The following is a 14,564-nucleotide window of genomic DNA, read 5'->3' on the forward strand; positions in this document are numbered from 1 at the left end:
TGTTGTAAGTCTGCATGGAGGAGGAGTGTCTGTGTGATGTTAGCATAATCAGCACAGAGCAAAGTCACACCCCAAACCCAAAGCATGTGTGGAAAACCTACATTGCAGTATTATTAGAATTACTAATCCTATTTATTCATATAACACCTTTTTCTCGCCCAAAACCTCCCACAAATGCTGAACAGCAGGGCTATTTTTCAGCCAGAATTCACCAGAACTCAGTTCCTTTACCTCTCAGGTGGGCACCGTTGCCATTATAAGAGAACAAGGAAGGTGTTCATGGTGAGTTCTGGCACCTCTTTCTCTAGAAAAACAGCTCTGCTGAACAGCCTATTAAAACCACCATAGAGTACAATAAAATGTCCATAGCAAGCAAAAACATGTAACTGATGAATCCTAACTACTAGAAGTCAGCAAAGTCTAGGCTGGAATTACCATACATGCTCTATTTCAAATTCCAACCATGAGTCCCTGACTGAGCAATCAGATTAGTGTGGGTCCGAGTTTTAAGGATTTGGAACTAGGCCACATAACTGTAATGAACAGAGTTTGGAATTAGTCTAACCATTACCTTGCCCCACACCAACATGGGCCTTTTGGGAGACCTATGCTGCTGTATGTTTTATTAACTGAGTCAAGAGGGATTCCCTATCTCTGCCTCAGTGAGCATGAGGAATTTATACCAGTGTAGGTATAGCTGAACCCTGGCTGATCTAGGAAAGCCCAAGATTTGCCAAATCCAAACTCTCTTATCCCAGCGGAACTTGGATTTCAAGTGTGCTGCAAATCAGCAAAATCTCATCTTGGGGAGAGAGCCAAAGGAAAAGTTTCAGAAGCTAGGGGATTAAAGGGTGCTTCACCAACTTTCCATCCCCCCCACAATTATCAAACAAATGAAACAAACAGTCTGGGGTGGGGATAATTTCGGACGCCTGCTGGTCTGGCTTTCCAGGACGGGAGGCAAATGATACAAAATAAACATCAGCTGAGCGAATTAGGGATGCAGGCTTTAGGCGGCCATCCTCAGCACACTACAAGGGAGTAAGTTCCACAGCACACACTACTTCTTGGTCCCTACTTTTTAGTACCATTTATCACACAATCCCTCCCTTCCCACAACATGCAATCACTTCAGTGCACTCTTGGATCCCCCACTCCCTCAACCCATATCATGCACTACCCAACTGCTTGGTAAAGGTAAATGTAAAAGGACCCCTGACCATTAGGTCCAGTGGTGACCGACTCTGGGGTTGCGGCGCTCATCTCGCTTTATTGGCTGAGGGAGCCGGCATACAGCTTCCGGGTCATGTGGCCAGCATGACCAAGCCACTTCTAGCAAACCAGAGCAGCGCACGGAAACGGCATTTACCTTCCCGCCAGAGTGGTACCTATTTATCTACTTGCACTTTGACGTGCTTTTGAACTGCTAGGTTGGCAGGAGCAGGGACCGAGCAACAGGAGCTCACCCCGTCACAGGGATTCAAACCGCCAACCTTCTGATCGGCAAGTCCTGGCCTCTGTGGTTTAACCCACAGCGCCACCCGCGTCCCAACTGCTTGGTACCAGCCAACAAATCATCAACAGGTTGTCAGTGGGTAGAGAAAAGTTTTTCTCCCTCTCTCATAATGCTAGACCTCATGAACTTCCAGTGAAGTTGTAGGATTCAGAACAGGCAAAAGGGGGGGGGCTTATTCATGCAGTACACAAACTGTGGAACTCACTTCCACAAGAGGCAGGGATGGTCACCAACTTGGATGGCTTTAGAAGACAATTGGACAAATCCATGGAGGAGAAAGTCATCAATAGCTGCTAGCCTGGATGTCTGTGCTCTGCCTCTACAGTCAGAGGTAGCAATGCTTCTGAATACCAGTTGCTGGAAGCCACAGGAGCAGAGAGAGCCAGTGTGGTGTAGAGCTTAAGAGCGGTGGACTTGTAATCTGGTGAACCGGGTTCGCTTCCCCACTCCTCCACATGCAGCTGCTGGGTGACCTTGGGCTAGTCAAACTTCTTTGAAGTCTATCAACCTCACTCACCTCACAGAGTATTTGTTGTGGGGGAGGAAGGAAAGGAGAATGTTAGTTGCTTTGAGACTCCTTCGGGTAGTGATAAAGCGGGATATCAAATCCAAACTCTTCTTCCTCTTCTTCTTCTTCTTCTGCTCAGATCCTGCTAGAGGGTTTTCCAGAGGCATCTAGTTGGTCATTGTGAGAGCAGAATTCTGGAGCAAGCCACTGGCCTTCTCCTAACTGAAGATCCAAACAAACTGAGGTAAGAATGATGCTATCCAGGGCTCTAGGCACTAAATCATAACAAACACCCTCACCAACACATCTATCTCCCCACCCTCTCACTTAGGGCCACAATGATTCCTCTCCTAACTTCTCCTCAGGACAGAACTCTTTAGCACCAAACTTACCTTTACTCACTCCATGCACCTGGCTGTCACCTGGGAACACTATCTCTCCAACCCTTGGGCTCTCAGCTATCACCTGGGAGCTCATATTTCACAACTGATACTTGTGCATCCAGTGCAGAGGTTTCTCCTCCCCCAAATGACTTGTGTATATTTTTAAAAGTTCCCAGCGTTTAAATAAAGCTATTGCTATTTACAACTGCCTGCAGAATTTACAAGTGTGCACCCTGAATCTCTTAAAAGGCTACTTCTGCAGCAGCTGAGCAAGAAATATTTTGCCCTTGATTGATATGCAAATTTCAGCTAAACTAATTGGATTTCACAGCTGCCTCCCAGGATCCCATGTATTATTCATAGAGTTTGATTCTGCGCTATGGAGGATGTTAGAGCTAATAAGCTGGAACCCTGGCAAAATTCAAAACAAAAGAGTCATCACAATCTATATGGCCACACTTGAGTCAGATGACTCTTAATTTCCTACTGGATCAATGCAAAATAACCCATGCCCAATGCATCCGAAATCGCAGAGTCATAGTAACCTAGACTTGGAAGGGGCTTAGAGGTGATATAGTTTAACCCCTGCTCAGTGAGGAATCTGTAATGTAGTATGAAATGACAGCATTCTAACAGATAACCAGGCTCTGCTTAAAGTGCCTTCATCAAAGGAGAACCCAGAACCTTCTAAGGCAGTTGGTTTCACTGTTGAACTGTTCTTAGTGTTTGGAAGTTTCATCAATGTTTCATCAAAGTCAGCTTTCTTGCTATTTCCACCTGTTGGCAGTAGTTCTGCCTTCTGGAAAAACAGAGTAGAAGCCTGCTCCATCTTTTGTGTAACAGCCCTTCAGATACTTGAAGGTAGCTTTCATGTGTCTACTTTAATCTTCTCCAAAGGCTAAATAATGGTTGTGTCCTGGTTCCTCTGTCCCAAAACAGGCAGACAGAGACTCTTACTTGGAAGTAAGAAAGAGATCATTATTCAGGCAAGTAGCCATGCAGCAGACATAGAGCTCAGGAGTCATGATTCAGGAGGTTAGGAGCAAAGCAAGGCGTTAAAGATTGGACAGAAGAATCAACTGTCCATAGGTACTTGTGTTTCACCCGCAACCTCAATTTTTCTTGAGTTAAAAAATGCACACACATTTGTGGGTGCACATAAAAGCTCTGTGCAAACAGGGAACCTAGACAGGGGCATGTCGACCTAACCTACCTCACAGGGTTATCGTGAAGATAGAATAGGATGAGCTCCGTTCAGAAAGGAGGCTTTTTTAAAATAGAAAAAAAGTAATTGATAAATATAGTCCAGATCAAACATGATAAAGAAAGATCCTCAAGGCTGAGTGAAGCACGGAAATCATCCATCATGGATACCTGCTGAGCCGCTAGAAGACAAACAGCATTGCCGTTAATGGAAATCGCTCAAATAATAGCACACATATCAACATAGCTGGCATATTATATCAGACCATAATACTTTAGAGACAGGGAACTGTATCTTCATATTGTATACTACGTAAGCTGAGCTCTGAGGAAAGCTGGGTGATGAATCCAAGTAAAAAATGGTCCAAGGAGAGGATAAATCACTTGTCCTAAAAGCAGGGATGCAGACAATTTTTATCATCCAAGAGCCTCCGCATTTTTTTAACATAGACACACAGACAGACATATTTGGTGGTGTTAACAACTGCTGAATAATACATAGCATCACCTCCTTCTGTTTGATTTCACTATCTTTTCCTTTTCCTATTCAATTTAAGCACATTCAAGCACATTCATTCTCTTAGCAGCTCCTGCTTATCTTTCATCTCTGATTCTTCTCTATGTTCCCATCTTTGGTCTCTGCTGTGGGTTCTTTCTTTCTTGTTAACCCCCCACCCCACCCCCACCCCAAGTATTTCCCTAGATATCACATCTTTATTCTTTTCCTCCCCCTTATCACTCCCTGTCTGTTGCTAGTAAAAAGAAAACAAAAAACATAGTCGCTAAACTTATTCTCCTTCTTTCTCTTTTAAGTGTCCCATTTGTTTTGGTGATAGATTTTGTCCTCCTCCAGTTTGTAATTTTATTATACAGACCTTGGGAGCCATAGTGGATAACTTGATGAAGGTGTTGACCCAGTGTGTGGCAGCTATGAAGAAGGCAAATTCCATGCTAGGGATCATTAGGAAAGGAATTGAAAATAAAACCTGCTGCTATCATAATGCTGTTGCACCAGTTTATGGCGTGACTGTGTTTGGTATACTGTGTACAGTTTGGGCCTCCAGGCGGATATTTGCAGGGTTGGAAAAGGTTCAGAAAAGGGCAACCAATGATGATCAAGGGGATGGAATGACTCCCCTTTGAGGAAAGGCTACAGCATTTGAGACTTTTTTTTAGTTTAGAGGGGGGTGGGAATGAGTAGCAGATGGCATGATATAAGTTTGCAAAATTACACATGGCATGGAGAGAGTTGGTAGAGAAAAGTTGTTCTCCCCTCACCTAGCACATCCAATGGATCTGAACGTTGGAAGACTCACGACAGATAAAAGAAAGTCATCCTTCATAGTTTAAACTATAGAACTCGCTCCCAGTGGAGGCAGTGATGGTCAACAACTTGTATGGCTTTAAAAGAGGACTGGACAAATTAATGGAGGACAAGGCTATCAATGGCCATGAGCTCTGCCTTCATGGTCAGAGGTGGTGATGCTCCTGACTACCAGTTGCTGATCAAGTCCTGCTTGGGGATTTCTCCCAGGCCTCAGGTTGGCTATTGTGAGAACAGGAAGCTGGACTAGATGAACCACTGGCCTGATCGAGAAGCCTCTTCTCATGTTCTTTTTCCTCGTTTTGTATCTGTTTGAAATTAGGGTGCAGCTGCCCTTTTGCCTCCTGTCCCAAATAAACTGTCCTTTTCAGCAAGCATCCCACCTGGCAATGGTGAGAAAGCATCTCCCCCTCCACTGGCTTGGCCAATTGCCATTTGGCGCCACCAGTCCCCAAATAGCTTGCCTCAACGACATGCCCAATAGGTTGCAATGGGGAGGTGAGGCAGAAGAGCCCCCTCCATCAGCCTGGCAGCTGCTAACTGCCACTTGGCTCCTCTCTTTCTAGAACAGCTTCTGTCTCAATGGTCATTCAGCTGCATTGCTTCAGAGGTCAAGGCCAAACCGCCCTGCCCAATGGCCTGTCAGAAATCCAGTGCTATTTGGCTTCTCCCTTAGGCAGAGGGAAGTGACTGGCCAAAGCCATAGTTTCATGGCTGAGTAGAGATTTGAACTCAGATCTCCCATACTCTAGTCCAGCACTCTAACCACTACACCACACTCCTTTCCTTTCCTCCCTAATGCATTTTATGTCTATCCTTATGTTGTAAGCCTGTGGGAAGGGCAGCTCTTGTTTCAAACGTATATACAATGCCTCAGTTTGTAAGTGCTTTATACTACTCTGGAATACAGGACCTAATATATCCTGCATATCCTTTGCCCATTGCTCCGGGGGCATCATTCCCCAAATGGTACCTCCTCGTCTGTTCTGCTGTGGGAAATTACTGGAAGAGAAATCGTATGATCCATTGCCGCTTTCTATCCCTGGCTACTAAGAATTCGAATGTACATGCCAGAAAATGCATTTGAATTCCCGTCACCGACCCAGCTGTACAAAAGAGAAATGAAAATTGGGATTTACTTATACATTGCTAGAAAACAAGAAGAAGATGTTTTAAAACATAGGAAGGTCCACAGCCTGGCATACAAACCTTGGAGTTAATTTAGTGCCATTTAATCACAGTCCCTGGCCTTAATGGGATAAAAATGGAAAGTATAAACGCAGGACAATTAAGCGTGGTGCATAGGCCATCGCGAAATCTTAATCGTTCTTAATGATATATATTTGTCATCCAGACTGAAACAGGTTTAGAAAGTTGGGGTTTTTTTTAAACAAAGATGTTTTATAGCACTGAGCTTTAGTGCCAACCTCTTAACTGCTGCTGTAATTTCTAAATTTCCCATGGGAAAGAAGTAGTGTATGAAAGAAGCTATTAGCATGGAAAAGAAACTCATTCACATTTTGCCACAGGTGGAGATGGCAGTGCTTGTAATAGGAGACGCACTGATTTCCGTATGGGAGAGGTGCTTAGCCAATTACAGGTATGAACGTAAGAATAGCCGGCTGGATTGGGCCAATTCTAGTTCAGAATCCTGTCCTCACAGGAGCTGTAGGAAACCTGTAAGCAAGTACTTTTAAAAATTTTGTTGGGGATAATTCAGACTAAAAATTCCCTGGTGTCAAAAGGTCATTTATGTATGCCACTCCTGCAGCCCGTGTTTAGCCCCAAAATAGAAAATGAGCAAGGTCCCAACTAAAGAAGAATGGCAGCTTAAGCTGATGGAATATGCGCGGCTTGCAGACTTAACATATAGAATAAGTGAACAAGAAGAACATACGTTTAGAGAAGAGTGGAAAATGTTTGTTGAATATGGGGGGGGGGATTGTGTATACCTGAAAACGTTGGCAGCGTTAAGATAAATTCAACAGTGTAAATAAATTTTGATGGATGCAATAATGGAATACTGAATGGTTTAGTTTTTGTAAAATATGCAGGGATTTATGATATGCAAAAAGAATCATGGAAAGAGAAGTCATTGATATTTTAAGGATGTTTAAATGAGTATTTTAAATTGTAAAACAGAAAATTTAAATATTAAATCTTTTGATCACCAAGAGTCACCATGTCACTTTCATTTTATTCTCCACCTCCTCCCCCGCACAAAATGCAAAGCAGGGATGGGGTGACTGCCAAATACTGTTGAACTCCATCAGTCCTAGGCAGCATACCTACTGGTCAGAAATGCTAGGAGCTGTAGTCCAGTAACATAAGGAGGGATGAGTTTTGTGGGAAGGAAACCCAAATTTATCATGTATTTTAGAAGGCCCAGCCTTAAGCTGTGCATGTTAACTTTCCTTTCTTATCTCAAGTTCTCCTTTCCTTTCTGAAGACCCATCTGGCAAGGCCTAGCTGGGAAAGGGGGCAAGTAGAACTTCACTGGGACCTGGGCAGTTAGAGTAAACCAGGCTTCTAGTGTTATGTATATGTCATCACCAGTCACCCTATTCAGTTGTTGCTCCAGACAGTTTTTATATTGGGGGGGGGCAGGAAAATTGTCCTTACAAAAAGGACAATGAAATCTTTGGATTAGCAAAGATGCAGGCTATAAAATCTCCTTTCAGAGAGATTCGGTTCACTTACAGCATATGCTGAACTGAGAGCCAATCCACATGGCTCGCTCTTCTCTTGTTCCAGGATGCACAATGAAAAAAGTATGAGAAGGGGTGGGGAGCAGAGCCTGCTGAGAGTCATGGGTTCCCTCAAAGGATCTTGGGAACTGCAGCGTGCTGAGAGTTGTTAGGAGACTCCTGTTCTCCTTCCAGTTCCCAAAGGAGTTTAACAAACTTTCTTCCCAGGGAACTCCAGCAAATTTAGCTCTGAGAGGCAGATGGGTTTGCTAACAACTCTGTAGACAGCACCCTTAACAAGCTGCATCTCACGGCTCTTTAAATGTGTGTTGTGAATGTGGCCTTTTTGGTTGGTCCATGACAAGCAGATTGTCACTTCGTGACAACAACACAGAAGTGGGGCTCTTTGGCGATAGCATATCCACCTCCTTTGGATAATTAGTGAGGAAGAAACAGTAATAACCATTCATTGCTTCTCAAAAATGTAAATGCTTACCCAAGTTGCATTGGACACTCTTAAATTTTTTTGTTTTGTTTTGTATTTTGCTCAGCTGTATTGGTGGCACATGTCTGTGTTTCAATCTTGCTTTATAGCCTGTTTTTTAAAAATAGTTTTATTTAATGTTGTTTGCGTTTCCACTGTCATTATGGTATTTTCATTGCACACTGCTCTGAGATTTAAAAATAATTGTATTTAGCGAAATAAATTGTTAATACACAAACAAACACACCCACACACACTTAAGCTGCTGTTCCACCTGTGATGGAAAAGCTATTCGTACTGTCTCTATTCCTCTGTGGGTGGGAAAGCTACTGGGGAAGGGAAATTTTCAGATGCAAAATAATCAGAGGGAAAGGGTTATGCATTCAGTCCCTTCTTCCACTTCCCATTAGAGTTTTTCTTACTTTTTAGCCATTGAGAGATTGCTACCTGTGTCTGTTAACATCTAGTTTGACCCTCGTCCACTGCACTAATTCGCTGTTGCTTAACTCTGATGAAGGGTGTAACTATTGTGATTTAACCGAGGGGCCATAATTCAGTGGTAGAACATCAGCTTTGCATGTGGAAGGTCACAGATTTGATCCCTGGCACCCTAAGACAGGGCTGGAATATAATTCTATCTGAAATTCTGGTGGGCTGCTGCCACTCACTGTAGACAATACTGACTTTGGTGGACCCAAGGTCTGACCTGCGATAAAGCAACTTCTTTGGATTATCTTTTGTACTTGTTACTTTTTGCTCCCATTCTGGCTCTGGTTCTTAGAGACAACAGCCACTCTCTTAGTCTGATGCTATTTCAAAACCTGCAATGGGAAGGAAATGACCCTCATAAAACTTTTATGTTGCTCATTGCCTTCAAAACTCATTTAGAGAATTGAACAGTCCGTGTGAATCCTCTGTCACAAGCCCAAAGTGGCAACTGCAGCTTTATCCATCACAATGACATTATCTGGGCAAGAGCCAAGCCCATCAGAAGTGATGTCACACATAAATTCTACACCAAACAGATGCAACTTAGAAAGGTAGCATATATTGTCTTAACTCCAGAAAGCATTCAAACTCCCAGCTGAGAAGCCCTTCACCTTCTTCCACTAAAACCAGAGGGGAGAGGATACTTGTGGCCCTCTAAATGTTGCTGAAGTACAACACCAATTATCCCTGATCCCTGGCCGGTTATGCTGGGTGCTAGAGTCCAGTAGCATCTAGAGGGTCACTGGTTCCATATCCATGCCACATAAGCAAAGGTGCAGTGGTCTGGGGTTGCGAGCATTCAAAGATGCATTACTGTTTCTGCAGCATGGTCTCCAATGCCCCAGAGCCACCCAGTCAGCTTGAAAGGGGAGCTTACCTTTTGTGCTGATTGGAGCCGATCAGAGTGAAAGGAGGTGAGTCGGCCACTGAGGATTGGTTCCTAGGGTCACTCTGGAGAAGGTGTGCAGCATGATGGAGAGGTTGTTCTATATGCTCCGAAGAATTTTAAGACCACTGGCAACACAAGGTGCTTCAGTTTCCAGGGAATGGTCTGCAAGTTCTGTTCTGTACAATAGAACTTCAAGGAAAACACAACTGAAGCCACTCCAAAATAAGATATTAGAGCACTCCAAATCATTTACCCTTTCATGAACACAGAAAATAGATCTAGCCGAGAGGCAGCACCTGGAGAGACACACTGATCGTTGCAATACATCCCTAACTGTTGTTGTATAATTATAAAATAATCAAGAAGGGTGTGTGACTGAGGTGGCATGGTTGTGATTATCATGGCCACAGGCAAACTCCGGCTCTCCAGATGTTTGGGACTACAATTCCCATCATCCCTGACCACTGGTCCTGTTAGCTAGGGATGATGGGAATTGTAGTCCCAAACATCTGGAGGGCTGGAGTTTGCCTATGCCTGGGCTAGAATGACTCTCAGGGTCCCTTCCAGCTCTATGATTCTATGATGGGAGCCTTCATAGAGCCTGAATTTGGTGCTGCACTACTATGTGGTGCATAAAGGAGCATTTTCTTCTTGGTCAGTCCTGAATCTGTTGTCAGTTCCTTTCGCTGGGTGTCCCTACCCCTGACTAAAATTCTGTTGCTCAGCTTTTAGGAAATTGTAAATGCTAGAAGTGTTCAGAGTTGGATCAACCAAGAATTCAAATAATCTAGAGCAGCAGTCTTAAACATTTTCATACCTGGGGTGTGCCTTTACCCTAAACATTCATTATGGGACCCGATTCTTGATTTCTGTGCAGGGTGGTAGTGCTGCTGGTGCAACCCACATTGTGGAACCCTGACCGTATATGTTGAAAACCATCTCTCCAGAAAAACTGTCTATTTACACCCAGGAAGACACTTTTATTTTATTTTAATAATTGCCACACATCACCTCTTTTTCTGCACTCTTCTGCATACTCTGAATATGTATTCATCGCTTCACACAGCCAAGGGTATGCCAAAGCATTTCGCAGTAATAAATTCAAAATGCATTAAGAAGTTCAATAAAACAATGCAAAGTACTAAACGTGTTCATCAAAGGGGGGCGGGAATCAGCACCTCAGTCAGCACAAAACATACATACCTTCCACACAGCCTAAACCCCAACAGCCTGACCACCAGTGCTATCCAAATACCTGAGAGAATAATATGCCTCTGCTTGGCGCTGCAAGATTGGCAAAGTTTAATGCCAGTCCAGCTTCCTAGGGAGATCATTCTGCAAGTTGGGGGTGGGGGAGTTTGCTACCACAGAGAAGGCCAATTTTCATGTTACCACCCTCTGAGCACCCTTGGAAGGAGACTCACAGAGAGGGTCAGGTGCCAATCCCGGGGTCTGAGTATGTTTGTACAGGGAACGGCAATGGCCTGTGCAAAAAGGTCTCCCTCCAAATGGTGGTTGTACCAGTGGCAAAGTGTGGGTTGTACCAGTGCACAGAGCGGGGGTGGGAGGGAGGAAAATGGGCAGAGTACACATGCGCATTCAATTGCCTAATAGTGTCTGTGTCACCCAGGAGATCGCAGCCACAGAAACAAGAAAAGAGGAGTTGTTCTGTTGTCTGGAGATGTCACGTACTGCTTCGCCTGGAGCAGCTTTTTTCAGTAGAGACCAGCTACAGAAGCACGCAGCTGTATTGAGGCAGCACAGGGTGTTCAAGTTTTGCTAACAATGTTGTGTCCAAGGCAACCGCTCCTCTGCTTTCCCCATGCTATGCCAATGGTTGATACCTCTGGTATGAAACCACCTTAAAAACCCAGCCTTCTCCTTATGCAAGAACTATGGAAAGGTTTACACTATACATTTAGAGCACATTCTGTGCATTTTCGAAGCACATGGCTTCCCCCGCAAAGAATTCTGGGGACCGGACCATAGTTTTCCCCTCACAGGGGCTACCATTTCCCTTGCCTACTGTTCCCATGATTCTTTTTGGTGATGTCATCTGCTTTAGACGTGTGTTGAATGGGCATTCAGTGTTTGGTGTTCTTCTGCTCTATCTTTCCCATTGATTTCAGTATTTTGCAGAGCAGACGTCTTCGAGAATGCTGCTTCTGAACTGCTCTACAAATTAATCTGTGTCGTTTTCTGCCCTGGCGCAAGGCAATTTTATTTGTAATTAATATGGCTCAACCCTCAAGCAACAGTTCTCTGCAACTCAGTTAACAAACTCTTTGGAACAGCAAAAAAGAAAAAGCAGACAAATATTTGATGGCTTTGGTTGAAGCAATGCTCATATAAGGAGTCAGCGAAATCAAAGCTTACGTTGTCTTAGGAATGAGGTTTCACCTTTGGCTGTCTGAAACATTAGCTGCTGACACATCAGAAGAAAAAAGTGATGGTAGACCTTTAAGGTCATACTTCATAGGAAGAGGAGGAGAGCGAGAGGGAAAGAATTACGCTTTTTAAATATGACAGATGCATAACTCAAGGAACAGCAAAAGCATTGCAGCTCGGCCATTGGATCTTTTTGGGGGGTGGGGTGGGGGGATATTCATATAGTTCCAACAAACACCATGAATTACAGAGGAAAGAAATGAGCCTACAATCTCCACTCTGATCTCTGATCCCTTCTGGAAGGGATGTTATGGAAGAGATATTGTTCCAAATATGTGAATAGGAGATGAGATAGCAAATGGTTCGACGCCACATTATGACCATGGTAAAGAACATACAAAGCACAGGAATAGTTACAGTGGCCTTTAGCCAGCCTGGAGGGGTGGGGAGGAATCAGCCTAATTTGGTAATTATTTAACTCTGCACTTTCTATGAACTGTAATAAATGTTGTGCGTATACACAATGAATCACTGAGCTGGTGCAGAGTAGTAGCTAAGAATGTGAGGTTTGAAGTTCCTAGCTCAAAAATAACCTCAGCTGTGGATACAGTGGTTGGACTTAAGCAACTATCTTGATCCTATGCCTATGAATTTGTAAATATGTCACACTGTGTTCAGCTGGACGTACTCTCAAGAAATTGGTCACCTGGGGATAATAACACTGACCTACCATACAGGGCTGCTGTAAGGGGAAGGGCTGTAGTTCATTGGCAAAGCATCTGGTTGGCATACACAAGGTCCCAGGTTCAATCCCTGGTGTCTCCAGGTAAGGCTGGAATGTCCACTGCCTGAAATGCTGGAGAGCTGCTGCCAGTCAGTGTGGACAATACTAAACTAGATGGACTGATGGTATGAATTGATAGAAGGCAGCTTCCTATGTGCCCAAGGAGCCCTGAAATAATGTTGGTGCAAGATGGCTTAGCAATGTAAAAATGAAGGCTAAGCTGGTTTTTCCAGATGAGGTATCTGCTGGGAGAGACGCTGATAAGAAGAACAAAGGTGTTGATGACCAATCATCAGCTGCAACCCTAAATCTGAGTAACCTGATGATATGGCATGAATGTCACTGCACTAGTGGAGACAGAGATAAACCTGTGGTACACAATGCTTACACTCTTAACAGCTCCCCCAGGGCAAGGGCAGCCCAGCCCATTCTGCCACCTGAGGCGAAACAGGAAGGTGTTGCCTTGTGAGTTGACACCCCGCCAAAGCACTGAGGTCGCACAGCAGCTCCTTCCAGGGTCTGGTGAGTGCAACCTTCCTGAGACCCAAGCAGCGGCAGAACTACATTTCGGGGGCCCTGAAACTTGAACTGTCCTGGGGACCCCTTTGCAAGCAGTAGTGAGGCCTGGGCAACCACTGTTGTTCAATGGGGTTGTTCCATGGCTGATCACCACACTTTGCCACATCTGTGCTACTGACTGTCAAACTTTGGGATTGTTGAAATATATACAACACAAAATGAATCAGTTTCACTCAATTCAGTGTGACTCCAATTGGGTCTACTAGACCCAAAAATGTTAAGCAAGTTGCTTCTGGATCCCCTCTGAGATCAGAGGCCCGGAAGCTTAAGCTTTCATTAGTTTCAAAGATTTGCTCCGGACACATGTGAGGCACTCCCATGAAATTTTGCAGGGCTCTCATGAAATCTCACTGGAACCCAACCCAACCACTTTTCCTTGCTTCTTCCGACATGCTACTTGGATTCCACTGCTTGAAGTGGCTGCGTCAGTCTACCTCCTGGAAGCGCCAGCAACTTGAACATTTTGCTTAGAGTAAAGCCTTTTGCCTAGCCGTACAGTTGTGCTAAGAGCAGGCCCCTTGTTACAGTAAAGCAGGTGTGAGGGGCCTTTGGCCTTCCAGATATTGCTGAACTACAACCTCCACCATCCCTCGCCATTGGCCATTCTTGCTGGGGCTGATGGGAGTTGTAGTTTAGCAACATCTGATGGGCCAAAGGTCCCCCAAAGAGCAGGTTTGGGGGAGAAAGTGATATGATAAAGCCACGGGTGCCCAGTGAAGAAAGTGAATAAGGCACAACGTTCAGCCGCTTATATGTGTTCCTGCTGCCAGCATCTAAATTCATCGCCATACCACAACTGAGCCCATTTTCATTCATCAAGCTCTCTTTTGTCTCTTCATATCATTGTTGAAATGGCTTCCATAGCAAGCCATCTGCAATACTTTTGTTTTTCTCTAATTACCTTTGGATTATTAAATCATCCTTTGCTTCCAATATCTGTTGACAGGCATTGATACTACCCGTGAGCTTGCTTTTAATAATAATTAAACCTCTCACAGAATTGAGTGTAAGTGCACACTTTCTGTGTTTTGTATCCCTTCCTAGATAAGCCAGCTTTCATTAAAAAGTATATATTAAACATCATTTATATCTTAGGAACATGTATTCTTATAATTCTATCTTTTTTAAAATGTATTTTTATTAAAGATTTTCTTGATTTACAAAGGTATGTGCAATGTCTCTCCTATTTTTTTTTCCATGTAACTTTTTTTTTTTTTTTTACAAATTGGTTTCATTTGTTTAGGAAGAATAGGAGGAAAGAGGTGGAGGGGGGGAAGATGAGTGGGGGTGGGGTCAGGTGGTGATGTTTCTATTTTACTTAATATATGTG

At 43.9% G+C, this 14,564-nt stretch overlaps 1 long non-coding RNA gene across 2 annotated transcripts in view; it reads left to right on the forward strand.

Annotated features, from left to right (window-relative positions):
• LOC310668991 overlaps positions 1–14,564 on the forward strand; it is a 104,328-nt gene that overhangs the window by 54,667 nt on the left and 35,097 nt on the right. For both annotated transcript variants that reach the window (XR_014506945.1, XR_014506946.1), the window contains exon 3: positions 2,164–2,268. This is a non-coding gene — a long non-coding RNA (uncharacterized lncRNA). The remainder of the gene's footprint in view (positions 1–2,163; positions 2,269–14,564) is intronic.

This window comes from Podarcis tiliguerta (genome assembly GCF_965153285.1).
Source record: "Podarcis tiliguerta genome assembly, chromosome: Z".
In the NCBI taxonomy this organism is placed as follows: Eukaryota; Metazoa; Chordata; class Lepidosauria; order Squamata; family Lacertidae; genus Podarcis; species Podarcis tiliguerta.